At 40.9% G+C, this 27,249-nt stretch overlaps 1 protein-coding gene across 33 annotated transcripts in view; it reads right to left on the bottom strand.

Annotated features, from left to right (window-relative positions):
- Positions 1-27,249, bottom strand: part of PARD3 (par-3 family cell polarity regulator) — a 651,639-nt gene that overhangs the window by 471,783 nt on the left and 152,607 nt on the right. The window contains exon 1 of one of the 33 annotated variants that reach the window (XM_025478495.3): positions 21,919-22,067. The exons of the other annotated variants lie outside the window; for them this stretch is intronic. The gene's annotated coding sequence lies outside the window, so the exon portion shown is untranslated. Of the gene's footprint in view, positions 1-21,918; positions 22,068-27,249 lie in introns of those variants that run through there. 33 annotated transcript variants of the gene reach the window in all.

The following is a 27,249-nucleotide window of genomic DNA, read 5'->3' as shown; positions in this document are numbered from 1 at the left end:
AGCACCTCGTAGCATCAAGAGGATTAATAAATGTATGGCCTTCTTATTCCTTCTGCCTGTTGTAAGACAGAAGGAAAATTCAGACAATATGGCACCACAGTAAAGGGCAAATAGATTGATTTCCTGTAGAATAAACAAAAATATAGTTTTCTGTCCAATATTCTATAGGCTCAGCTTCCAAGCTTCTGAGTTTATGAAGGAAATCATTTCGGGTAAGTGTGCGAAAACCATTTTGCATCTTCTTTTAAAGCTTTGTTAATTTTTATTTTAAATTTGCTTTTTAAAATTACGTGGCATCCTAAGCTGCAGGTTTATAATGTCAAGCAGACCCTTTTATTAACTAACTTATACAAGTTACTGAAACTATGGCAATCGCTAAAAGTATACTGCTAGGCCATCCTTACAGGAAAAGTTTATAAACACAGAAATATGAGAACATGCACACTCACACACACATACTTGTACGTGTTTATCTCCAAGTCAGATCTAGGTTTCGAAAGCAAATAGCTAAATTGGGAGAAAGGAAAAAAAAAAAAAAACACAAAAAGCATTCTTCCCCCTTTAAAAACTGTTTCCTCTTGGAAATAGTGCTTCTGATATTTTAAGTCAACCAACATAAGTCATTTGTATCTATGACCTCTCTCCTTTTGCTCCACTGCCTGGGACAGGACAAATTCTGAGGAAGGGGCAGGAACCTCTGGGAAATTATTTCAGAACCAGCTCTGAAGAATAGTTAATAAGAGCTGAAGCTCTGGAGATTGCAAATTTGAGAATATCAAGAAGTTCTCTGAGAGAAAAAAGAAATAAAAATTATAAAGTTCAAAGAAAATCAGGGTGAGCCCCCACCCCTCAAAGAAGTTTGGTGTTTAAGGCTAATAAACTAAGAATGACAGTTTATTAAAAGATTATCTAAATATCTAACAGATATTTAAAACATTTTTAATACTAGTTGATATTTTAATGGGACTTTTTAAAATAGAAACTATTGGGCAGCCCGCGTGGCTCAGTGGTTTAGTGCTGCCGTCAGTCCAGGGTATGATCCTGGAGACCCTGGCTTGAGTCCCGTATCAGGCTCCCTGCATGGAGCCTGCTTCTCCCTCTGCCTGTGTCTCTGCCCCTCTCTCTCTCTCTCTCTCTCTCTCTCTCTCTCTCTCTCTCTCTGTCTCTCATGAATAAATAAATAAAATCTTTTTAAAAATAAATAAATAGATAGATAAATAAATAAATAAATAAATAAATAAATAAATAAATAAAATAGAATCCACTTCAATATGTCTATAAATAAATTAGTAATTTGGTCCATAAAACCAAATTAATTGTTTCAAAAACTAAAAGACCACAAAAGTGGGTTTGCAGGAGGAGTTTTCAGGGGATGAATTTTGTAAATTTAAATTCACAAAAGGGAAAGCCACCTCAAAGACCACAGGGCTATACTCCAGGTACTCAGAGAGCCTGGAGAGATCAAATTATATCTTTAAAATTATTATTTTTAGGGCAGCCCTGGTGGCCCAGCGGTTTAGCGCCGCCTTCAGCCCGGGATGTGATCCTGGGGACCCGGGATGAATCCCACATCAGGCTCCCTGCATGGAGCCTGCTTCTCCCTCTGCCTGTGTCTCTGCCTTTGTGTGTGTCTGTCTGTCATGAATAAATAAATAAAATCTTTTTTAAAAATTATTATTTTTAAACACCTTAATTTCTTAGTTTAGATGAAATTATGGGTAAAATGTACAAGATGTAAAATGCTAAAGAAACATGATTTGGGGGATCCCTGGGTGGCGCAGCGGTTTGGCGCCTGCCTTTGGCCCAGGGCATGATCCTGGAAACCCGGGATCGAATCCCATGTCGGGCTCCCGGTGCATGGAGCCTGCTTCTCCCTCTGCCTGTGTCTCTGCCTCTCTCTCTCTCTCTGTGACTATCATAAATAAATAAAAAAATTAAAAAAAAAAAAAAGAAAAGAAACATGATTTGGGGAAAAAAAGAAAGAAACATGATTTGGTTTAAAATTTTTAAAAGGGAAAACATTTTAGGGGCGCCTGGCTGGCTCCATCGAGAAAGCACGAGATTTTTTATCACAGGGTCCTGAGTTCAAGTCCCACACATTGTATAGTGTTAATGTAATTTTTTGATTTTTAATAATTAAAGGGAAAACATTTTAAGCATTAGCTATGCCCTCTCTATAAATACTGGTACTCAATTACATATTCTTGCACAAAAATTATATTACAACAGAGGATCCTCCGAACTGTGACCTTTCTAAACCACAACCCTGGAGTAATCATTCATCAATCGATAACAAGCACAGCTCCTGTATTACTTCCTTTAATATTTAGGCTTCATAATCTTTATCTTAAAATGTGAAGAATTTAACATATAATTTTGCTTACTAAGTGTTCGGTGATGTTCTACTAATAGTTACCTATAAACAAAGAACAGAATAAAATCCAAAGCCATTTAACCTATGACCTCCCAACATTACAGAAATACACAAATGTACAAGTTCTTTAGAAATCTTCAGCTTTTCCGAAAATACAGTGACTCCTTTAAAAACTGAAAATTTCCAAAAAAAAAACTGAAAATTTCCACTCCACCTAAAATAGCTTTTCACAACTCTTGGTGACATCAACTGACATCTTGCACCACTGAAGCTAGCATATGAGAACACTTTTTTAACAGTGACAAAGCAGTCACAATTCATGTAGAAATGAGAAAGTGACATCTGAGAAAAGGAAGAATGGCACTCTGGTAAATGCCTATGAATCCATTTTAAAATGAACCTAGAAAAGAACAGATCCAAAATGAACCAAATGTATGTTTAAACCCACAAACAGATGAGCCATTTCCAAACAGATAACATTTCAAAATTTTCATAGGTCTTTTTCGATACAATAGCTCCATGAATGGTTATTTCCAATTGGATCTCCAAAATATCAAACTCCACATATCTAAGATTACATCATTTTTCACCTACTCAACATTTCTAACAGAGGCATTCACTTTCAAACCCACCAGAGCCACACACACCTCTCCCTCTATACTCAATTACATGGTTCACACCTCAGTGCTAGGCTAATACTGCAGGTCAACCACAATATGATGCCAGTCTCTTTCCTGTTTTCACCAACTACCGCTTCCCCCAAGGTCTGCTATTGTCCAGCACACCCCACCAGTCCTGTAACCTAGCTCCTCCCACTCCACGCCCCTCCCTGTGTTTCTATAACACTTTAGGGTCTGACCCAACTCCAAACAAACCCTCCTAGGTTTTGCTGTTCTTTCCAGCCACAAAGAAGATGCTGACACCTACAATGTTTATTGGCACTCAAATATTTACTGAATAAACAAATGGTTTAAATACTCTGAATTTTGGGGCGCCTCAGTGGCTTAATAGGTTAAACGTCTGCCTTCAGCTAAGGTCATGATCCCAAGGTCCTAGGATCAAGCCCAGCCACTGTCTCCAGCTCTGAGCAGGAAGCCTGCTTCTCCGTCTCCATCTACCTCTCTCCCCCTACTCCTGTTTTCACTTGCTCTGCTCTCCCTCTGTCGTATAATCTTTTTTTCAAAATTCTGAACTTCATTATATATTTATAGTCTTATTTTCTAAAAATTTTTATTATTTTATATAAGTATCTCAAGCATATATAAGTATCTCAATTATTTAGAGAGAGAGAGAGAGAAATCTCCAAATGGAGTCACTTGTGCTAAGCCCATATCACCAAACCAAGACTTAGTTTATCTTAGTTTATCATAGTTTCCAACAGATAGATGGGAAGCTGCCCAATTCATGAATCACTGAATAAAGCCAATAAGATCTTTAAAATTTATTCAGTTGAATTTTGTTTTTTTTAGTCATGTTTCACATTGCTGAATCTCCACCCACCATCCATCCTCCCATGATTCACACCTGTTACACAGTCGATGCTCAAATATTTAATGGTATCTCAGAATATAAATAGCGTTTTAGAATCATCTGGTTTAACTACCCATTAAAAATCTTAGAGTGTCCTCTACAGTATTTCCACCACACCCTCTGCTTGAACTCCCTCCCTCCCTTGCTTTCTGCAGCAATCTTTGGGCACTCTCACTTTAGGAAGCTTTTTCTGACACAGGATGCTGGCTTCCTCCTTGCCACCATACTGAAGAAGCCTATCTCTGCTTCTGCATTATAGAATCAACTTCTGGGTTTATCACTTCATTTATTCATTCAAAAAAAAAACTTACTGAGTACCTACTATGAACTACTATCCCTATGCCAGGCACCAGGAATATAACATACACACAAACCACCACCACCTCTGCAACCACTACCATGGTAGTTGCTCACCTGGAGTTAAAAACAAGTAGAAAATATGGACATTGTTCAGAAATCCATCCATGAAATACATCCCCAGTTCATCAACCACTGGCACACAATATGATCTTGCCTCCCTTTGATCATCTTGGCTTCCTGCTCTCAAATGCTACCAATTTATTACCAAAAATATATATTTTTCAAGAAAACATTGCCTGTATCCCTAACACCAACATATGATTCGTACTCCATCAACAACCCAAACAGCTAAAGTTATGTCCATTTGTAATCTCAGATTCCGTTCATATCTTCATGCTTCTTTTTCAGATTTACTTCATTCCAAATTCACTGTCACTAGAAAGAGGTTTTGGTGAAGCAGTTCTCGCTCTTCCTCCACTCAGTCTGAACTAGGACGAGAACCCCTTTTATGAGCAACACCTTTCAGACACTCCATATATAAACTAAAATCAATATTAGCATAAATTTATCTTTTCATTCTGCAATATAGGTCATTTCTTATTAAGAAGACAATTGGAGAAAACACCGAGGCTGTTTGAGGACTAAAACAGGTAAGTCAAAATCGGGATGGTGCATGGTATCAACCTTGGAATCCAATTTGTTTCTGCATTTCTATTCTGTTTACACATTATCAGCTTAAAACTTTCATAGATACACAGATGAAAGTTTGCTTTACAATTTCAGGACACTCTTTAATTAAAGCAATTCAAAATCCTGAAAGAGAAGTGAGAAATTTCTGATTCAAAGTTGATTCAATTAACAAAACAACAGCTCTCATTACTTATTAAAAAAAAAAACCCACAACCCACATCACTATAGTGGCACGTGTACTCCCTTGTTATCACACAATAGAATCCCCAGAAACAATCCTGGCACTTACACCTGAGCCGGGGTACAAGCGTGACCACAGCATAGGGATTGGTACGCATTTACCCAAGGAGGCCAGGGCATGATCTCAGCCTTCCCTCAGCAATGATACAAGAAAAACCTTTGAACAGAGATTGCAAGAAAGCCCCTCTCTTCTAAGGTTTGCACAGACAGCTCAAACCTAGTGGGACATATTGAAGAACTAGTCATTTCCAACACAGAACGTTGGAACATGACATATTCGTATATGCCTAACAGCAGTTCAAGAACACCCTTGGAAACTCCTACTATGGAACCCAAGCACCTGAGTTCACAACATGACTGGCAATATACAGCAGCTCTACCTTCACGCCCTTTCACAACTCTCATTACACTGATTTTTTTTTTTTTTTTTTTACTTAAATACTGTGCTTTCTAAAGAGGCACGTGCAGTATGTTTCTCTAGAAATCTTTGTGTTAAGACTATTCTGATAAGGACAAATGCAATCATTATTATGCATGAAAATAAAAAAATTAATGTCAGATTTTTCTCTTATTAAACCTCCTTCCCAGTACCAAAGCTGAATAAAGATTGTGTACCTACATATACTCATTTAAAATGCATATTAATAACTGAGTGATGGACACTAAGGAGGGCATGTTATACAATAGCCAGTACTCATTACACATGACTGAAGAATCACTGAACTCTACCTCTGAAACTGATGTTACATTATATGTTAGTTAATTGAATTTAAATAAAATTTTAAAAAATTTTAAATAAAATGCATGGTGATAAAATAAGTAGCCAGCCCATAATGCTCAGGTCTACATCACATTCTGTGCATGCTAAACAGTTCTCAATCAACGTGTGAATCTCCATCATTTATTTAATCATTATTTAATTTTCACACATCTTTTTTTTTTTTTTACACATTTCTTAAAATCACTAGAAGAATCAAGTACTTCTAAAGGTAGCCATTTCTCTTATTTTCAGTTAGATAATTTTAACCTAAATCAAGCTCATATTACACCTGACCACATTCCTTGCTAAAAACAAAGAATAGAGGGGATCCCTGGGTGGCTTAGCAGTTTGGCGCCTGCCCTTCAGCCCAGGGCGTGATCCTGGAGACGGGGGATTGAGTCCCACGTCCGGCTCCCTGCATGGAGCCTGCTTCTCCCTCAGCCTGTGTCTCTGCCTCTCTCTGTGTGTCTCTCATGAATGAATAAAAAAATCTTAAAAAAAAAAAAAAAATAGAAATCCTCTAGGGGGATCCCTGGGTGGCACAGTGGTTTGGCACCTGCCTTTGGCCCAGGGCGCGATCCTGGAGACCCGGGATCGAATCCCACGTTGGGCTCCCGGTGCATGGAGCCTGCTTCTCCCTCTGCCTGTGTCTCTGCCTCTCTCTCTCTCTCTCTATCATAAATAAATAAATAAATAAATAAATAAATAAATAAATAAATAAATAAATATTTTTAAAAAGAAAGAAATCCTCTAAACAAGGCAGCATTACACATCTATTAGAAACAGATAAAATAAAGATATCCTATGGAACTTCATGTGAAAAACACTCCAAGAACAGAAATCCACGATCATCATTTATTCTGAAGAACTTCATTTTTTCAATTTATACATTTTGTATAAATTGTATATAAATATCTATTTTGGATTTGCAGACCAATGCTGTTTTAAATTAAAACCCAGGGCAGCCCCAGTGGCCCTGCAGCTTAGCGCCACCTTCAGCCCAGGGTGTGATCCTGGAGACCCGGGAGTCCCACACTGGGCTCCCTGCATGGAGCCTGCTTCTCCCTCTGCCTGTGTCTCTGACTCACTCACTCTCTGTCTGTCTCTCTCTGTTTCTCTCATGAATAAATAAAATTTTTTTAAAAATTAAATTTAATTAATTAAATTCCAGAGCCTCCAGATACCATGAATTAAACATAAAAAAGGATATAAAATAAGAAAATTATATGTTTGAAAGGAAATGACGTGTTTCTTTGTCTGAAATTTCTGAAAATAATTCTACATTATAACTTTCACCTAAAAGGCTATTTCAATTGGGGTTTTGTTGTTGTTGTTGTTGTTGTTGTTGTTGTTGTTGTTAAAAAAGGATGAATTAGATACTATCAACTACAAGAAAAGAGTTTTTTCCCCTTTTTATGGTGGAGAAGAAAAATTCACATCAGAGATAAAAATGAGTTTGTATCTGTAAGCAAGCTATTTACTATAATTAGCCTCGTCAGGCTCATAATATAAACACTGAATAAACGATGGTTAAATGAACTTATTGGATAAAATTTAGTCAGTTGTTTTTAGCTTGTTTTACAAAAACAAGAAGCTTTTGGAAAACAAGATTATTTTGCTAGGATGAAATGCAGGACAGGACTTGTATGGTATGGGTTGTGTTTTTTTGTGTGTTTTTAGTGCACAGAACCCTTTCATACTAATATCATGTCTTATAATCCTCCCGAAATAATTCCTGGTGAGGAGTGTGAATCCTGCTCTTTAAGAGCTTTTTCATTTATTTTATTGATTTTCTCCCCCTGACAAATGGACAGGGGGGAATGTTCTCTGTCTTCCAGCCCTCCAGCCATGTATAAGAGGCTTCAGCGTTTGCAGGTCATGCGTGAACCTTCAGCATGTCTGGCCCCGAAGGCAGTGTAAGAAAGGGTACAAAGTAGGAAAACTCTACCCTAGGAATGCTCTATGAAGATACACATAAGCATATGGGAATATAAGATGGGCTTCAACAGCCCGAGAGGGAAAACTGATACTTCCAAGCAGCTGTGTTGTTAACACGGCAGCAGAAGCCATTGAACACCACCCGAGGCTGTTCCCACAGGTGAAGGAACTGCATTTCACCCCCGTCTGACAACATCTATTTATAGCAGACCCTTTTTTCTCCAGACACATGATTATTTATGCACATTATATATGCATTATTTAACAGTTCTGCAAAACCAAAATAGGAGTCTTCCACGCATCTTTTAATAGGCTATCAAACTTCTTCCCCTATATCATTATGTCCTGTTTAAAATAACTTAAATCTTCAACTTTAACTGAAAACCAGGCATTTGAATGTAATGACTCTGGGACAAAAGTGTTTTACCAAAGGGGAACTAAGAGACTGTGCTTCCCCGGATCAACCAAACGGAGCAAGAAAACATTTTAACTGGGAACATCCCTCAATACATTCCTCAACCCTGACGCCCAAGCTCTGCCTCCTCCATTAGGACCGTGGGGGCAACCTCGGCCCGCACACACCCATGCTCCTTGCTTGGACCTTGCACCCGCCCTCACAGTCTGGCCCACAGGACCCGCACACGACCGTGCACCCACTGCCACCTTTCACACACTGTTTACTGCCAGTGTCTTACACCATCATCCTAAGACCCACTATGCTTCAGCAGGAAACGGCGTCTCCTGGCTACCTGTATCATCCACTGTAATGTTTGAGCCCTTCTTGGTTAAAGCAGGAAAATGTGTTAAAAAACAATAAGCAAAAAAGGCCTTTCTGTTGGAAAAGTAGCAGTTGGAATTTAAGCCACAGTTTTGTTTTGTTTTGTTTTTTAAGTTAGCTCCATGACCTGAATGGAGCCCAGTGTGGGGCTTGAATTCATGACCCTGAGATCAAGACTGGAGCTAAGATCAAGAGTTGGATGCTTAATCCACTGAGCCACCCAGATGCCCCTAAGACACAGCTTTTATGTAATAAGCGTATTTTGACCCCTGCCCCACAGCTGTGAGGAAAGAGAAACTTTTTGAAAAGAAACTGGGTAGAAACCACAAAGAAGAGGGTCTGTGGTGACTAGGGGCAGAGTCTTCTCAGATGGATTTATTTCTGCTCAAAGCCACAAAATGAGATAAACAGTCCCCGTTTGTATATCCAAAGCAGAAACAGAGTAAGCCATGTCACTCCAGGGTCAGGTGAGATTTCTACGATGCCACAGGTGCACCCAGAGGCCAACACAGTCAGTACGACCACATTATGTTGACGGGTGTTGTGCCCAGAAGGGAGCCTCCCCCTTCACCCCAAGAGGGTGGCCCAGAGTAGCCAAGAGAGGAGGAAAGGTTTTCATTACACCTGTTCCTCTCGGCCTCTCTACAGATAAGAGGATGATAGTCACAAGGCTGAAAAGCTGGCCCCTTACCCCGGTTCAGATCCTTCTACAAAACAGGCACCCAGAGAGACCCCAGGAGCAGCAGCATCTTACCCCTTGCACAAGGGAGGGCCACCAAGGGACGCACAAGGGAGGGCCACCAAGGGACATCTTCCAGGACACTACAACCCACTGTAGGGAGGCAACACTCCAGCCCAGCTGGGATAAAGCCTCCCACATGGTATTACCTCAAATGCAACCCAGGCAGAGGCCCAGGGCACCCTGACAGGGATGTCAGCTTCTCAGGGCTCAGGCCAAAGGTGTGAGTCACCAGCCCTCAACAAGCATGTATCAACAGCTCTAAGCTCTGGGCAAAGTCATACAAGAGCCATGAAAGGTGACCTCTCGTGCAGTCCACAGTCCTGGGCCATGCTTAGCCATTAGGATTCTACTGAGACCCTACTACGTATTTCTGAATTTGGGGAGTGATTCATTATATCTGATATTTTACTGTTCTCAGGAAAGCTCCTAGTATCTCTTATGAGTAGAGCAGGCAGGAATTACTTTTCTTACATAACAAGATTAAGAAACTGAAGATCAGAAAAGAGCTTATATAACATATTTACTGAATACCAACTACATACCTGACGCTTCTAGGCATAAGCCTTGCTTACTAGTGAATCTCAAGTCAAGGAGAGACCTTTTCCAGGCAAGACCTATAACAGGTGTCTGGGTACACTGTCTTACCAACTTCCATGCCCGTGGCTTTTTTGGTCTAATACCTAAGCCTACATGATGTACCTAGAGAAATCCTTATTTAGTTATATCACATTGATGAGACCTGAATGGGAGGGTTAGTTAACTTCAAATTTTGAAAACAATGAAATTGAAGAGATTCAAAGTAAAAAGTCAACTTTGCCAGAATCCTATCTCAATTTGGGTTAAGTTCTGAAGCCTAAGAGAATAAATGGCTAAGATTTTGTCTATTCGATTCTATTTCTCAAAATCTCTTCAAACTGCCCAGCAGTGGGACAGATTGTTTTTGGTTTGGTTGCCTGAAACACAAAGTAGCTGGCATGTGTTGAAGGATCATAATGGGTCACTCCTTCTCCCCTCCAAAAAAAGAAGGGAAAAGGGAAAGGAATATGTAAATGTCAAAATTACATTCAGTGTAGCCAGATGCACACTGGGCAGCCAAAAGGAGGTAGGACCAAGGCAAGAGCAGACTCCCACGTCCCTCATTTTCAGATGTGTTCATTGAGTGGAATGGCAGGTGTACTTGGCAAACCTTTTGAAATCACTCATTCTGCACTGCTTCCTTTCTCTCTCTTTCTCCTCTCTCAGTGTGGGGAAGTGTTCTCTCTGCCTGCCTGTTTGTTCATCTGTCTCTGAATCTCATGGGCATAAGAGCTTTCCTTTTTAATCTTTCCTTCTTTACAGGGAGGACAAAGGAAGGAAAGAGAAAGAAAACACAATATTAATGGACATTATTCTGTAATTACCTCATAACTCTACAATTTTGGCAGTGCACAGTCTCACCAACCACTCACAGAGCATGCATTATGTATGTTATGACTAAAACGCAAAATTCAGAAAAAAATCCTGACTGGTCTGAGGGCCTTAACTCATATTTGGATACAAACATCTAAAAATCAGCCAAAGAAATGACAAACACATGAGAAGAACATGGCTATGACCCTCACATCTAACATACTTGTATATACTGTAATTTCAGAGCATGCTTTTTCCAACAGTCCCTTCTTTCTAACCACATCCAAAAACACAAATGACTAAAAGTATACATCCAAAAAACGATGTCACAACTAATATAATCAACACTTATACCCATTTATGAAGCCAAGCAATTGTGTGTAGGTTCAGATATGGAAGCTATCTGCTGGACCTAGGCCATATTTTACAAGATTCCACTTCTTAAGCCAAGTATCCTATTGAATTATATTGATCTGAGATGCCCGTTTATAATGTATTGAGTTGTATCCTCCCAAAAAGACATGTTGAAGTCTTAGGGAAATAAGAGAATTGATTTCAGGAGGAAATGGAGGTGGGGGGGGGCACAAGTAGGCACACACAAGCTGCTAGATCAATCCTTTGGCATCTGAAGCTGTTTGTACACACATTAGCTGGTTCTCTGCAGGGGTGGGCTGCCTTTCAATCTGCAGCCCAGGCAGAAAGGGGTGCAGTTCTCATGCTCTGCCCTCATCCGCTTGACTCTCCTGGGACCCACACAGCCAAGATGCAGGGGCTAATTCTCAAAAAACATGGGATGGTCATCCATGCTATTAGAGAATATTCAGAATATTTCAAAGTTCAGCCACCGTTTCCCCAATCCTTCCCTTTTCCTCTGGAGAGGTGCTGCAGAGAAGTTCACACAATATTTGCATGTACTAATGATGTGACAGAAAGCTATATCCTATGGATGAAATGCAAGTTCATCTTCTGATGCATCTTCACTCCAGGATGTACAAGAAGGCCAAGCAGCAGGGACCAGTGGTTTTGTTTCCATATTAAGTAAAACTCAGGTGGGACACATTTAATATGTTAATGAGTTCAACATTTATTGAATACCTGCTATGATTTGGGGCAGGGGCCGACAAGCTTTTCTTGTAAAGGGCCAGAAAGTAGATATTTTTAGGCTTTGTGAACCATGCAGTCTCCATCACAACTACTCAATAATACCCACTGCTGTGGCAGCGAAAAGCAGGCGCAGATGGTACACAGGCATGGGAATGGCTGTGTTTCAATAACGGCCAGATTTCGCACAAGGGCCAGTTTGCCAAGTCAATTTAGGGGGTGTAATGGGAGCACAAGGCAGCCCTGCCCTCAGGAGGCTTCACCTAGCCTGACAGACAGGGACTGGCTAGCAAAGGGCTTTAATAGTCCTGCTCCCCAACACTGACAGCCATCTCATCAATGCGAGAGGCCACACCTGTGTCCTAAACATATAATTTTGGTAAGGGGGACAGTGGAAAAGTTGGATGCCAACAAAAAGGAAAAATAAAACAGAAAGGAGAGGAAAAATGAAGAGCCAGGAAAAAAAGCATCACTGATGAAAGGGGTTCAGGAGATACCATTCAATGTCATAGGTAACACTAATATTACTTGTCTACATATTTTAAATACGCTTTTTTTAAAAATCCCCATGAAGAGCCAAATGACCTACAAATAAGTAAAAGAATAGGTCTTTAAACCCTCCCCCAGAAGGGTCAGAGTGAAGTGTTAAATCCCTCCTTCACCACAACCCCGAGCAGCCATCTAACATGGCGGAGTTATGAGGTGAGAGTAATGTGCGTGATTGGTGCTGTAATGAAAAGTCCCCAGGCAGAAACACACTTCCCCTCCGTACCCATGCGCCACGGACATGTATTTTAACAAGGCTGCGTTGATTTACTGCCCCTGATTCTCATATTAAACGTTTTCAATATCTTCTAGCAGTTTGATAAAACCTGTTAAAATTAAATTCCAACCACAATGCACTCATCCACACCTTAGGAAGCAAAGGTTATACTAATGTGATCTCTCTTTATAGCCTTTGCCAAAAAAAAAAAGAGGAACTCCCTTAGTCTACATATACCAAAGTAGTAATACAAAAGCACAAAGGGGTATTTCCCCCTTTCATTTACACACACACACACACACACACACACACACACACACACACATTAAGGTCCACGAATCCCGTATTTGGGAATATGCTCCTTTGCTCAGAAAGTACATCAACTCTAATCTGCTACAGGAAAATGTCACAGAGACCCCCAGCTGCACACGTTTCATACACAGATTGATCAAACTTAATACTGCATTGCATTATTTAAGACCCATTAAAAAGAGACCACCCAGTAGCCCAAATGTTTGAGATAAAATGCCTCATATGGTTGTCATAACCCTCTGTTTAGTGACTTGTTTAAAACTACAAGTGCCAAAATATTCAAGACCTTCAGCTTTCATTAGGAGTTTTAAGTCTATTTTTTGAATAATTTGATTTCCTGAGGTCCACAGTTCAGAGCACGTATTCACCAAATACTACAGATAGAGGATATTTAGGTGTTGAATATATTTAGTATGTAATATTTAGGTAAATACCTACTGCAGGAGATAATTAAAAACCAATCCACGCAAGCACACAAAGCTGTCCCCACTGTAGTCAGCTGCACGTGGCTGGTATTCCCCAGGTAAACATGCAGCTCCTACCAAAGTTCCCTAACCATACAGCCTATCAAACTGGAAGCTTGGGTGGGGAGAGAGGGAACGAGACAGGAGATCTACAATGGCAGACATAACAACGATAATCCAGGATTTTAGAAATTAAAATCATTTCAACTGCTCGTAGTTCCTAAGTTTAATTGGAATGGAAATGGTTCCCTGACTTCCCAAAACTAGAAAAACAGATCTCCTTCTGCATATGCTACTGGCCTTGTTTTGCTCCATGGAGGTTTAAGCCACAGTCCCCAGCACCCTGTCCAACACCTGGGCCTCGCTGCAGGAAGGTACCTCTCTCAGGTCCAGTCCCAACCTCCAAACACATGGCCAACCCCAGCCACGAGCCCAGGCCGGGGCATCTCAGTCTGCGCTCAGCCTTTCTGTGTAAGGCCACATTACAATGAGCAAATGAAAATCCTGACGTTCCAATATTCTAATATTCCAATAACTAGCAGAAATGATCTCTGAGTGAAAATGCCCTTGTGATCAACTTTCCAAATGTACCCACTGGGCCTCTCCCCTGCTGCCCTTCAACCACCAATCCAGCACTTTTTCTTCTAACTTTGGCACAAAAACGCAATCCTATATGGCCTAAAAAGACAAATAAATGATGGCAAGGCAAATACATGGATCAGGCTACGGTGAGAGGCAAGATGAAGTGAAGAGAAAACATTCTGGGACCAAACAATCAGCCTGCCCCCCCTTAGGAGAGGACAGTGGGAAGAGGGGGTCTGAGAGCTCCGTTCCCTACCTTGCAGAGCCAGTGAAGGACCTGACCCCACTCGCCCACCCACTGCCTGCCCAGGTAACTGACACCTGCAGCATCATAGGAATGGCCAAAAGGCAGAGAACATATCCTGCTGCTCTGGCTTCACATAACGCAGGGCTGGTATGTATCTGGGAACGTTGGGCACTTATATTTAAACATCAGTATGAGACAATTAAACACAGTGCTCTATTAAAACAAAACAAAAAACTAACTTTACTAAAGCCTCAGCAACTGGCCCTTCGCTAACTTTACCTATTCCATTATCCCAGGTCTCCTCCTGTCCCTGCTCACCCATGCCCAGACTCCAACCCCACAATCCATGCCACAGAGACTGGTACAGCCCTCATCAGCTAGCAGACTCAGGAGGCACTTTCCCCCACATGCTTGCACCTGACTTAGAATGAACAAACGAACTTTAGTTTCAAGGGGCTAATAGGAGATACACCAGGAAGCAAAATTTATTTTTTTTATTTTTTTTGAATTTTTTTATTTATTTATTTATGATAGTCACAGAGAGAGAGAGAGAGAGAGAGAGGCAGAGACACAGGCAGAGGGAGAAGCAGGCTCCATGCACCGGGAGCCCGACGTGGGATTCGATCCTGGGTCTTCAGGATCGTGCCCTGGGCCAAAGGCAGGCGCCAAACCGCTGTGCCACCCAGGGATCCCCAGGAAGCAAAATTTAAAGGGGGGAGGCTATGAACAGTTTCACACAGACAACTGTAGATAAATGCTGCCAGCACTAACTTCTCCAGCATTTCCACTAGGTAGATAAAACTCAGAAATACTGCCTTTAGAGAAATTAGAAATGGGTTAGCTAAAAGAGTATATTTTGAAAATGAGAATATCATGCTGTCAAAAGCTAATTACACTGATTACACACAAATACAAATTGTTGATAGCATACAGTTCTAGAAAATAAACCTAGCAAGCTATAACGTCATAAAAACACTTAGGATATTTACACTGATTCAAATATAAAGAGCCAATTATAATTTTATGATTTTCTAATGCATTATTGGAGTACCATTTTACTTCCTTTTAAATCCAGAGGTAGCTCCAGGGAAGACAGCTCAAGGCAGCAAGGTAAGGTCTAAAGGTAGCCTGGGTTATTGGCCAAGTAACTGGGCAATACTCTAATCCTCACAAGTCCCAGGTTGGAGGTTCTGGCTTCAAGATTGTGAATAAAAGATTATTACTATATACCTGAGCTGCCTGTCTGGCTCAGTCAGTGTAACATGCGACTCTGGATCTTGGGGTTGTGAGATCGAGCCCTACATCAGGCATTGAGGTTACTTTAAAAAAAATTTACATTAAAAACTTTTAAAAATAAAGTTATTACTGTATATCTTCCCTTCAATTCCAGATTCAACTGCATTGGCCTGTCTCGTTCCAGCTTGAGTACCGAAGCCCATCCTTTTCTTAGTAAAAAGGTAACTATAGTAAACACACAGAGGCAACTGACAGCTATGAAATGTTAAGATTGGATGATGTTAGCAAATGAAACTCTTTCCCTAACGACACAGAACTGAAAGAGACCGAAAAGAGGAAGTAGCATGGGGAGAGCTACATGAATATATCCAAAGCATCTTTTTTTGTGTAACCAAGAAAATAGGAGGACTGTAAGACATTATCCCCTAATTACTAAGGAGCTGTTAACAGATGAAGCCAATCTATATCAATCTATATTTGCTGATACAGAAACATATCCAAGATATATTGGCAGAAAAATATGTATAGCAGGAAACAATTTGTGGGGGGGGGGGGGGGGGCGGGGGGGGATGTTTAAAATACTCATATATGTGCAGAAAATTTCTGGAAGGATGCAGCCAAAAAAAAAAAGATAATTGTGTTTTCCCTCCAAGGGAGAGATTGGGTGTGGTATTCAGGGCATTTTTATTTATTTTTCCACTTTACACATTTCTCTACTTTCTTTTTCCACGAGTATGTACTACTTTACTAATTTAAAAAAAAAAAAAGGCCCTTAGGCTTTAAAGGAACAGAGAGATTTGAGAGTAAGGCAGGTGCAAGATTTTCAAGAATGATTCTGTTTAGCAAGAAGGAAACAAAAACGTGGCTAAAAGTCTCTTCACATGTACAATAAATAACTGAAAACAAAAACATCCCCAAATGAAACATGGAGACATGGAGCTTTGTTGTTTGCAGAGACCCTAAAGTTGGTGCTTTCAAATACATGATGGATTGAATGCAAGTCACCAAACACCATTCCAGAATTGGAAGCCTTTTCAATTTGTTGGGTGATTTCTAGTTAAGATTGAAGCTGTAGAGCTAGGAACAAAAGCCATCAAAAAGCAAGGGGTGACATCCTGAATATGAATGAGGTGAGGGCAAAGTTAAGATAGCATCACTCAAGGCAAGAGTATGTGCCCTGGAACACAAAGGTACTTTAATGTCCTAACACCCAGCTTGAAGAATGGGTTCCTCCACTGGGTGCCCAAATCCTAAATCCTAACTGCAGCTCCCGAGCATGCTCACAATGTCCCTATTTAAAACACTGCTCCAAACAGAAGAGAGCGGACTGAGCCCACAGAAGGAAAGGGAATCCCAGACTAGATAAAGGTGGCTCCCCCGGGGGCCTGCTCTCCACCATACTGCCTATACTTGGATTGAATTTGTTGAAAAATGGGACAAGCATAGACTTTCAAGGTGTGACAGCCAGAAAATACTGGTAGTGGTGAGTCTATCTTTGCTGAGGTCAGCTCCAGGCTACCTTTCTGAGCTAGAGGTGCTGGCAGGACTGTGGAGGACATGGGACCACACAGGGGACGTGTGAGTCCTGCCTCTTCCTGTTCCCAACATAGGAATGTTGCTTAACCCCTCTGTCTGTCCTCAGTGACCTCAGGGTGAACTGAGGATAACAGCTGCAAGGAGTCCCAGCCTGAGAGGGCTGTTCAAGGTCTAAGTGAGATAATAAAAGCACTTAGAACACAACCTGATACAGAGCCAAGACTCAAAACTATGCTACCTATCTTCTGAACACATCCCTCAGGTCACCTTGGGGTTAACAAGCATGGAGAAAACACTCTAAGTCTTACCCTTTGCTATTAATCCAATCTGAAGAGATAATGCAGAAAGGGAAACAAACAAGTGAGCACCAAGTGGTATGTACCAGATATTATGTAGAACTTTTATAAACACAATACAACTACCTTTCCATGAGCCCTATGAGTAGCAATCATACAGACAAGGACACAAAATCTGGGAAGGTTCTAAAACTACCCAAGGTAACAGTGGTGATGGCATGTAACAGACTAGACTCTCAAACCCAGCACAGGGTTTGGGTGTGTGTACAGGCCTGATGGGCCCAGAGCCTGTACACACCCCCATGTCATATTCCAACCAAGGATGTTTGGTTCTAAAGATAAGTATTGCTATACTCAATCTACTGTTCTTAAAACGCATGCATGCACGCACGCGCGCGCGCGCACACACACACACAGCCTCTCTCACTCACTCTAATTCCCTCTCCAATGGTTGTTCGTATTCTGCCTGAAGGATAAACTTATGCCTTCCATGTGTTGAAGGGCTTGTCTTCATCAGGTCAAGCCAAAGAAAAGGGCCTAACTCCCAGGACATCAACATACAACCTCTCCCATCCTCTCTAGCAAGATTCGGCATCTCCACATCTTCTGGCCTACTCTGCTCTCATCTCCACATCACCTTAGTTGTCCAAGTCCACATGGGCCTGCATACCACTCTCACGAGCTCCACCTTCTCCACCAGGGCCTGTGGCCAACACTTCCATGGTGGTCACTCCGACACACACCATGGGCACCTCACCCATCCAGCTGGTGAGAAGCTTCAAAAGCATAAGACAAATAACTGAGATGCTTCCTGCATAAGGGGTTCTGCCAGGCAGAAGGAAAAAATTTAAAAAATCAAATGTTCCCTCAAACAATCTCGCTAAGAGTCAAAGTAATAGTGATGCTGAAGATAACGTGCTAGTTCCCATCAAGCCTGGTATTGTCAACCAGTTAGTAGAATAAGTTAATTTCTGTCACAATGGGCTATGTCTCTGCATTAATTTGCCTGCATGCTGGAGTGGAGGATTATCACCTAAGAAAAGGAGGGGCAGGTGACATGGCTAATACAAAAGGTCCTGCCTGCTGTGACAGACACGAAGGGGCAGGCAGGTTGGTGCAGGAGCATCAGTGTGTGGCTTGGGAAAAGTATGTGAAATGTGAGAACTAAGGAGAGGGGACAGATTTTGCAGTTGCTTACAGTATAAAAACCTATTAGACAAATGTTTGCCAAGCCTTATCACATTCAAAACTCTAAGTTAGGCAATAAGAAAGTTGAAAAAAAGGCACGAAACCCAAAAGAAAACCGAAAATCAAGATGGCAGTCTAAGACACAAGTTACACAAATGATATAAAAACAAATCTAATACTATTTAGATTTACACTAATGCACTTCTTTCCAAGGATGTAATAGTTATACGGTCTGATTTTGTGTCTGCTTTATTTCTAGAAATCAATAAGTAAAATAAACCTGTTAGCAAGGACCCAATCAAAATGGATAAAGTAATCTATATGCTTTTATCTGCAAGTATTTTTCATTGTATTCAAAAACAAAGATGAAGCCAGAGAGCAAGCTTTCTCCCAACTATCTCATTTTTATGCCTCAAAACTATTCATGGGATCTTTAAAACAAAGCTTGCTATCAAAGGCCTGACACAGAATTTGAAAGTTCTACAATGAGACATCCATTCACAGTGTAGCTCACCCCCATCCACAAGTGTTAGTCTATACAAGTGATGGAGCGTAGCAGGCCTTGCTGTGGAGACCAGTCGCCAGAACTCTGAGAACTTCTCGGATCAGATATTTGAATTCATTACAATGCTTTGTCACTGAGGGTTTCTGTGTTCAGTAATAATGTGCTTTGTTCTCACAAGTGCCCCCTCGCACCTGCCAACTGAAAAGAAAGCCACGGAGACTTTCTCTGGACAGTGTGCAGTCATGCTGCCCTCTGGCGGAGGCTTCTGGCACAGTAGTTCTAAAGAAGGACAGAGCCGAGCAAGCAGAAGAAAACAGCCTGACACAAATGAGTATAAGGAGAAAAACAATGCATCCGAAAGTTAACCTATGAAAACATATAGCGATCTCTCCTAAAAATTCAATGGTATTTAATGGGCATCAAATAATCAAGTTTGCAGGTATGAACTGTGCTCAAACTCAGAAACATATAGTCACATCTACACATTACTTTAAACTTTTACATACTGAAAAACTTATGCAAAGGTGTATCCATATCTAAACATGTACATATATATAACACACATTCACACATTCACTGCACCCCACCAACCTTATACTGAACAAAACAGGGACAATTCAATGTCCACAGGATATAATGTTTGTGTTAGTCTGGTACACAAAGAATACATAAAAACAATTCAGACACTTTGGGAAGAAGGGGAGATGGAGATGGACTTAACTAGGCTACGTGATTCTCCATTTAAAGTACACTTGCCAGATTCAGAGCAAGCAGAGAAACACTTAAAATTTAAGAACAATTACTAATCAACAGGAAGTCATGAAGCCACCAGTAAAAAACCTCCCTGCCTTTTTTGCTACATGTTAAAATCATTCCAAAAATTAAAGTTGTCTCTCAAATTCATAACTCATAAGATTTTCCTTATAAAACAAAAGCAAATGCGAGGAGGGGCGAGGAGAGAATCAAGCCACATCTTAGGAATAGTGCTCATAGTATGTTAAACTACACTAAGTAGCTAACTGTAAAATATTCAGTACACCTAGGTAGCAAGAAACTGTTGTATCTTCTGAGATACCTTAAAAATGCTATTATGACACCTATAATAATTTTCATGACAACATTCTAAAATAAAATCTAACTATTTTCACATCACACTCAGACCTATTTCCTCTGGAAAGCACTGCAGGCTTGGCTGCCAGCAATGCTATTTAATCACAAACTGGCAGTGACCTCTGCTGGAAAGTCTGGGAATCACACCCTAAAAACAAAAGTCTCAACCTTCATTTCTTGGGTATTCTGAAATAAAAATATTACGAAAGAGCTCAACTATTTAGTCTCAAGATAGTTAGTCCCCTAACCTGGTTTTACAAAGCACATTAAAAACTTACACTTTCAGCAGTGTCCTTTGATTTGAAAATCAGTTATAAACTGAGTTCAATCATCTACAAACATCTTTGTCTTTGTTTAGTATTTATGATTTATAGTCTTCCCTCTAGGGAAAATCAAATTAAATTCTTTCACAATTCTTAGAAGAGAAATATAAAATATGAGATAAGGATATATGACATTATTTCAAAGAATATCTCTTCCTAGGCCTGGAGTCCTCATGCCACGCATAATACTTAAAATTTTCTCATTTCAAATTCATTTTCATCTGTGAAGCAAGATATGATTAGGCATGAAAGTGAACAAAGATGATACAAAACCTCTTCTTGAAAAATGTGTGTGGGAAAACACAGTATATGTTACAAATACAGTATATATTACAACCACCGATCCTTCAAATACACATAGGAAAATACAAGAGAAAAAGAGAACATGTGCTTTTACAAAAACAGGACTGAAGAAGCCCCTGCAGCATCTCTCTCATCAGTGTGAGGGAGAGGAGGTAGGGTAAGAAGCAGATCTCAGCTCTACCATGGAGTGCGTGAGGGGCCTGGGGTCTCAGCTTCCAAGCAGCCATCCTCATAAGGTTCTTATGAGAATCCACCTAGCACATATGCTTAACGAACAGTAGATGTTATATGAACACACACACAGAAGACAGACATTCCCTCCACCTCCCTCCAAAAAACTGTCCAAGGTTCTATATTAAAGGGCAGAAGTAAACCCCAACTCCTTGGGTTAGCATCCTCCTGCCTCTTGCGCAATTTAGGAAAGAACAGGAGGGGCACACAATTAGCAGTAATGGTCCCACAGAAGCCAAGCAGCACCTTGCACCATCCCTGGCCTGGCCCTTTGGAAGATTTTAATGTTCTGTGAAGCTAGAACTTAACATCACCTTTAAAAAGGCATTTTTACCTATCTAAATTTTAAATGCACACTCCCCCTTTGACCTTAGCAATTGCACTGCCAGCCATATATTCTGTGGTATGTGTTCAAACAGGTCCACTGCAGTGTTGTTTTTAATGGAAAAGAAAGAGGGAAGGGGGGAAGATAAGATAGAAACTGTGATATATTAATAAATATATGGAATACTTTTCAATTATTAAAAAGAATAGAATGTGTCCAACATGCACTCATCAAGAAAAAGATTCAAATGACACATTTTTTTTTAAAATGGAAATTGCATTAGACAATACTTTGTAGGCTTATCTGTACATTTAAAATTTCTGGAGGAAAAGAAAAAATAAAAAAAAAATAAATAAAAATAAAATAAAATTTCTGGAGGTATCTGCCCAGATACCAAAAAAAAGAAAAAAAAATGATATTCATGATTAATTCTGGGGAGTGAAATGTGGATAGAGATAGCAGGGTACATCTAATTTCTTCCTTTCATTATTCTGTGAGGTATGACTTCCTTACCATGAGCATCCTGTATTTTATAATTAAATGAACACTGATATTGAATTTTTACTTATGTTAAACACACATCTGAGGCCAATGAGGAAACCACAGAGGTCAGAGCTGCAAAGCAATTCAATCAACTAGGTCTTCCCGCAGGTACCTGTCGGCACTTGGAGAATGAGAATAAATCCTGGAAAGCCTGTCTCAGGTTGGTTTGGGATTATCTTTCTTCTTCAGCAAGATGACATGGTCCTTCCCATGCTAACTTCTGCAAAGATGGTATCTAAGAAAATCTGAGTTCTGAGTTCTGTGTTCTAGTCCAATCATTCACTTAACAATGGCCTTTACTAGTAGATCACATACCACATAAAGTCTCACACCTGCCCTTAGAGTGATACATCCTGAAGACACAGAACATACACTGGAAAGAAAGAAGAAAGCACCAAGGGCCATTCAGGACAGGTCCCTGCCCTTCCCTCCCTCCCCACTACTCTCCGCGGCACACACCGCCACCCCCCATGCTCTGGGTCTGGCAAGCCCATGGGTGCATGGCCATGAGTAGTCATGGGCAAACCTGGACACGGTTCTTCACCTGAGTCTGCCCATCATCTGTGAAATGCAGCAACTAACTCACTAGCTGGTACTAGGTGCCTAGTGAGAACAGCTCACTGACTACAATATTCAGCAATGTAACATTAACTGTGTGTACATGGTGTGTCAAGAAGGGAGAGAAGCTGGGAGATGTAGTCTGGAGAGCTTCAAGGGAAAGAGAAGACGCACTGAGGTCCCACCTACCAGCAGCAAGCAAGTGGACACTTCCAAGAGCAACCGTTTCAAGCTGTCAAGCGTATACCTTTTCCTCAGGACTACAGAAAAGATTAAGTGATAACTCACACAAATACAAACTGTCAGCCAGGGCGGGCAGCACCAGGCCCCTGTGCCAAGGCCCCATGGCTCCCAGGCCCTCCCTCCTCCTCTGCACCTTACATGCTGTGTTAACTTTTGCTGTTTACGGATCCACTACCCCTCTCCACTGATCGTTCCAACTACCGCATTCACATACGCATTTATCACCATTCTTCCTAAAAATGTTCTTTTGCTTTCCGATCCTTTCCAAAAGAAACTCACCCAGGATCCTCCTTCCTCTTCAGCCGCAGCCCTTTCCAAATGCTTAACCTTCACAACCAACCCCACTCTGGTGATAACGGGTTCCTCCCTTCCCACTCACCCTGAACCCTCCCCTGCCCTAGCCGGTCCCCCAGCCTGTCATCCAGCAGTCCCCAGGCCTCCATCACCACCCCACAGAGACAGCCCTCCTCTGACCCAACCAGGCTCCCTGTCTCCGCTCCACAGCAAGGGCCCATCTCCAATCCCCATCTCCTCTCCCCCTCCCTTCCTCCACACTAGCCTTAACACTGGAGGCCCCAAGGCTAAGCCTGAGACCCTCTTACCTTCACTCTTTCCACTCTCCACAGAAAATGCACCTGCTCCTCACTCACACCTGCATCCATTTCTCCAGCCCAGATGGCTTCCCTATCCTGCTATGAGCCCCAAATCTGATGACCCCCGCAATAACATAAATTCAATGCCACACTCCAGACCCACTGGAGGTATCTGAAACTTCCCTCATGATCACCCCCTTCTTGCCCAAACTTGATCCCCTTCTCTGTTGCACTTGCCAGAACCCTTAAGGCCAACAATCCTGACACCCTCCTCTCCCAGACCCATACAGCCCGCTATTCAATACAGCCCATTGCCCTATCTCCTAAACACCATCTCGCTCAAATCTGCATGCCCTCCCCTCTCCATTCCAGTTAGAGCCACCTTTTCTCTCCTACATTCTGCAGGAACTGTGAACTGGCTTCATGATCCACCATTGAGCCAAACTGCCTTTTTAGAACACTCATCTGCTCACTCCCTCGTAAACCCCCTCAAGGACTTCCCTACTCTCATAATTGATCCAGAAACCTTCATATACCTACAAGGGCCTTTGCTGAAATGTTGCTCCATCAGAGGGAAAAAAAAATTGTACTTAGTCTATGAAAAACAGCACTCTCCACCCTGGGTCACTAGGTCCCTACCCATTCCCTCACTCTGTCAGCACTAACGCCCTCCTGATACACTTTATTCCTGTAACCATCCATAGCCCACCTCCATAAATAAAGACCACAAGCACAGAACCTTGCCTTTTTTGCCAAACCCAAATGCCTACTGAGTGGATGGATGGACCCACCACCCTCACCTTCCAATGAGCCCCCCTCCACTGTCCCCAACTCTGCTGGCCTTTCCACCCTCAGTAGGACAGACCCCCTTCCTTTCCCATGGGTACCTCTTCTTCCCAGGTCTCCCATCCTTAATTCCTTCACATTGTGACTCCTCTCCATTTTAAAAGTAGTCTTTTCATGGATAGCTTCCCTGATCATCTCCCCCAGGAAGAAGCCAAGCATGCCTTTACTTGCCCTAATAGCGTGACTTCAGCTCCACAAGAATCAGCTGTGCAATGGCCACAGTTGTGAACTCTACTACGGCATATGTCCTTTGCACTGGTGTTTATCTAGTTATACCCCCACCCACCCAAATTCATGTAAAGAAGCAGCTCAAAACAATTAGTCAAAAATAAATAAATAAATAAATAAATAAATAAATAAATAAATAGGATTCAAATTGGGGGAAAAATAAAATTGTCTCTTTCTGAAGATAACATAATTTTATCTACAGAAAATCCTGAAGACTCCACCAAAAAAAGCAGACTAAACAAATCCAGTAAAGTTGCAGATCGTAAAATCAACATACAAAAATTAGCTGTATTTCTATACACTAGCAGCCAACTAAAGAAAAAAAAGATAACAATCTCATTTACATAGCATCAGAAACAATAAAATACTTAGGAATAAATTTAACCAAGGAGGTGAAAGACCAGCACACTTAAAACTATTAAGATACTGATGAAAGAAACTGAAGACAGCAAAGTTGGAGGATATCCCATGTTCATGGATCAGAAGAATTAATACTGCTAAATATCCATACTACCAAAATCCATCCATAGATTTAGCACAATCCCTACTACAATTCCCATGGCACTGTTTACAGAAACAGAAAAAAACAATCCTAAAATTCATGTTGACCACAAAAAATCCAGAATAGCCAAAGCAATCTTGAGAAAGAACAAAGCTGGAGACATCACACATCCTGATTTCAAACTATACTACAAGACCAAAGTAATCCAATCAGTATGGTACAAGCATAAAAACAGACACATAGAACAATGAAACAGAATTGAAAGTGCAGAATAAATCCTCACCTACATAATCAACTAATATTTGAAGGTGATCCAAGACTACTCAATGGGAAAAGATAGTTTCTTCAATAAATGGTGCTCGGAAACCTGGATATTCACATGCAAAAGAATGAAACTGGATCTCTAACTTAGAGCACTCACAAAAATTAACTTGCAGTGGATTTAAGACTTAAATGCAAGGCCTGAAATTATAAAACTCCTGGAAGAAAACATAGAGGAAGAGCTCTTTGACACTGATTTTGGCAATGATCTTTTTGGATATAATACTAAAGGCACAAGCAACAAAATAAAATATAAACAAGTGGGACTACGTCAAACTAAGAGTCTTCTGCACAGCAAAAGAAACAATTGATACCAGCATCACCTTAATTCCAAAACCAGACAAAGACCCCACCAAAAAGGAGAATTACAGACCAATATCCCTGATGAACATGGATGCAAAAATTCTCAACAAGATACTGGCCAATAGGATCCAACAGTACATTAAGAAAATTATTCACCATGACCAAGTAGGATTTATCCCCGGGACACAAGGCTGGTTCAACACTCATAAAACAATCAGTGTGATTCATCATATCAAGCAAGAGAAAAACCAAAAACCATATTATCCTCTCATTAGATGCAGAGAAAGCATTTGACAAAATACAGCATCCATTCCTGATCAAAACTCTTCAGAGTGTAGGGATAGAGGAAACATTCCTCAACATCTTAAAAGCCATCTACGAAAAGCCCACAGCAAATATCATTCTCAATGGGGAAGCACTGGGAGCCTTTCCCCTAAGATCAGGAACAAGACAGGGATGTCCACTCTCACCACTGCTATTCAACATAGTACTGGAAGTCCTAGCCTCAGCAATCAGAAAACAAAAAGACATTAAAGGCATTTAAATTGGCAAAGAAGAAGTCAAACTCTCCCTCTTCGCCGATGACATGATACTCTACATAGAAAACCCAAAAGCCTCCACCCCAAGATTGCTAGAACTCATACAGCAATTCGGTAGCGTGGCAGGATACAAAATCAATGCCCAGAAGTCAGTGGCATTTCTATACACTAACAATGAGACTGAAGAAAGAGAAATTAAGGAGTCCATCCCATTTACAATTGCACCCAAAAGCATAAGATACCTAGGAATAAACCTAACCAAAGAGGTAAAGGATCTATACCCTAAAAACTATAGAACACTTCTGAAAGAAATTGAGGAAGACACAAAGAGATAGAAAACTATTCCATGCTCATGGATTGGCAGAATTAATATTGTGAAAATGTCAATGTTACCCAGGGCAATTTACACGTTTAATGCAATCCCTATCAAAATACCATGGACTTTCTTCAGAGAGTTAGAACAAATTATTTTAAGATTTGTGTGGAATCAGAAAAGACCCCGAATAGCCAGGGGAATTTTAAAAAAGAAAACCATATCTGGGGGCATCACAATGCCAGATTTCAGGTTGTACTACAAAGCTGTGGTCATCAAGACAGTGTGGTATTGGCACAAAAACAGACACATAGATCAGGGGAACAGAATAGAGAACCCAGAAGTGGACACTCAACTTTATGGTCAACTATTATTCGATAAAGGACGAAAGACTATCCATTGGAAGAAAGACAGTATCTTCAATAAATGGTGCTGGGAAAATTGGACATCCACATGCAGAAGAATGAAACTAGACCACTCTCTTGCACCAGACACAAAGATAAACTCAGAATGGATGAAAGATCTAAATGTGAGACAAGAGTCCATCAAAATCCTAGAGGAGAACACAGGCAACACCCTTTTTGAACTTGGCCACAGTAACTTCTTGCAAGATACATCCACGAAGGCAAAAGAAACAAAAGCAAAAATGAACTATTGGGACTTCATCAAGATAAGAAGCTTTTGCACAGCAAAGGATACAGTCAACAAAACTCAAAGACAACCTACAGAATGGGAGAAGATATTTGCAAATGACGCATCAGATAAAGGGCTAGTTTTCAAGATCTATAAAGAACTTATTAAACTCAACACCAAAGAAACAAACAATCCAATCATGAAATGGGCAAAAGACATGAACAGATTTCACAGAGGAAGACATAGACATGGCCAACACGCACATGAGAAAATGCTCCACATCACTTGCCATCAGGGAAATACAAATCAAAACCACAAGGAGATCGCACCTCACACCAGTCAGAATGGGGAACATTAACAAGGC

Source organism: Canis lupus, chromosome 2 (genome assembly GCF_003254725.2).
Source record: "Canis lupus dingo isolate Sandy chromosome 2, ASM325472v2, whole genome shotgun sequence".
Lineage (NCBI taxonomy): Eukaryota > Metazoa > Chordata > Mammalia > Carnivora > Canidae > Canis > Canis lupus.
This window is presented reverse-complemented; position numbering and strand designations above follow the sequence as displayed.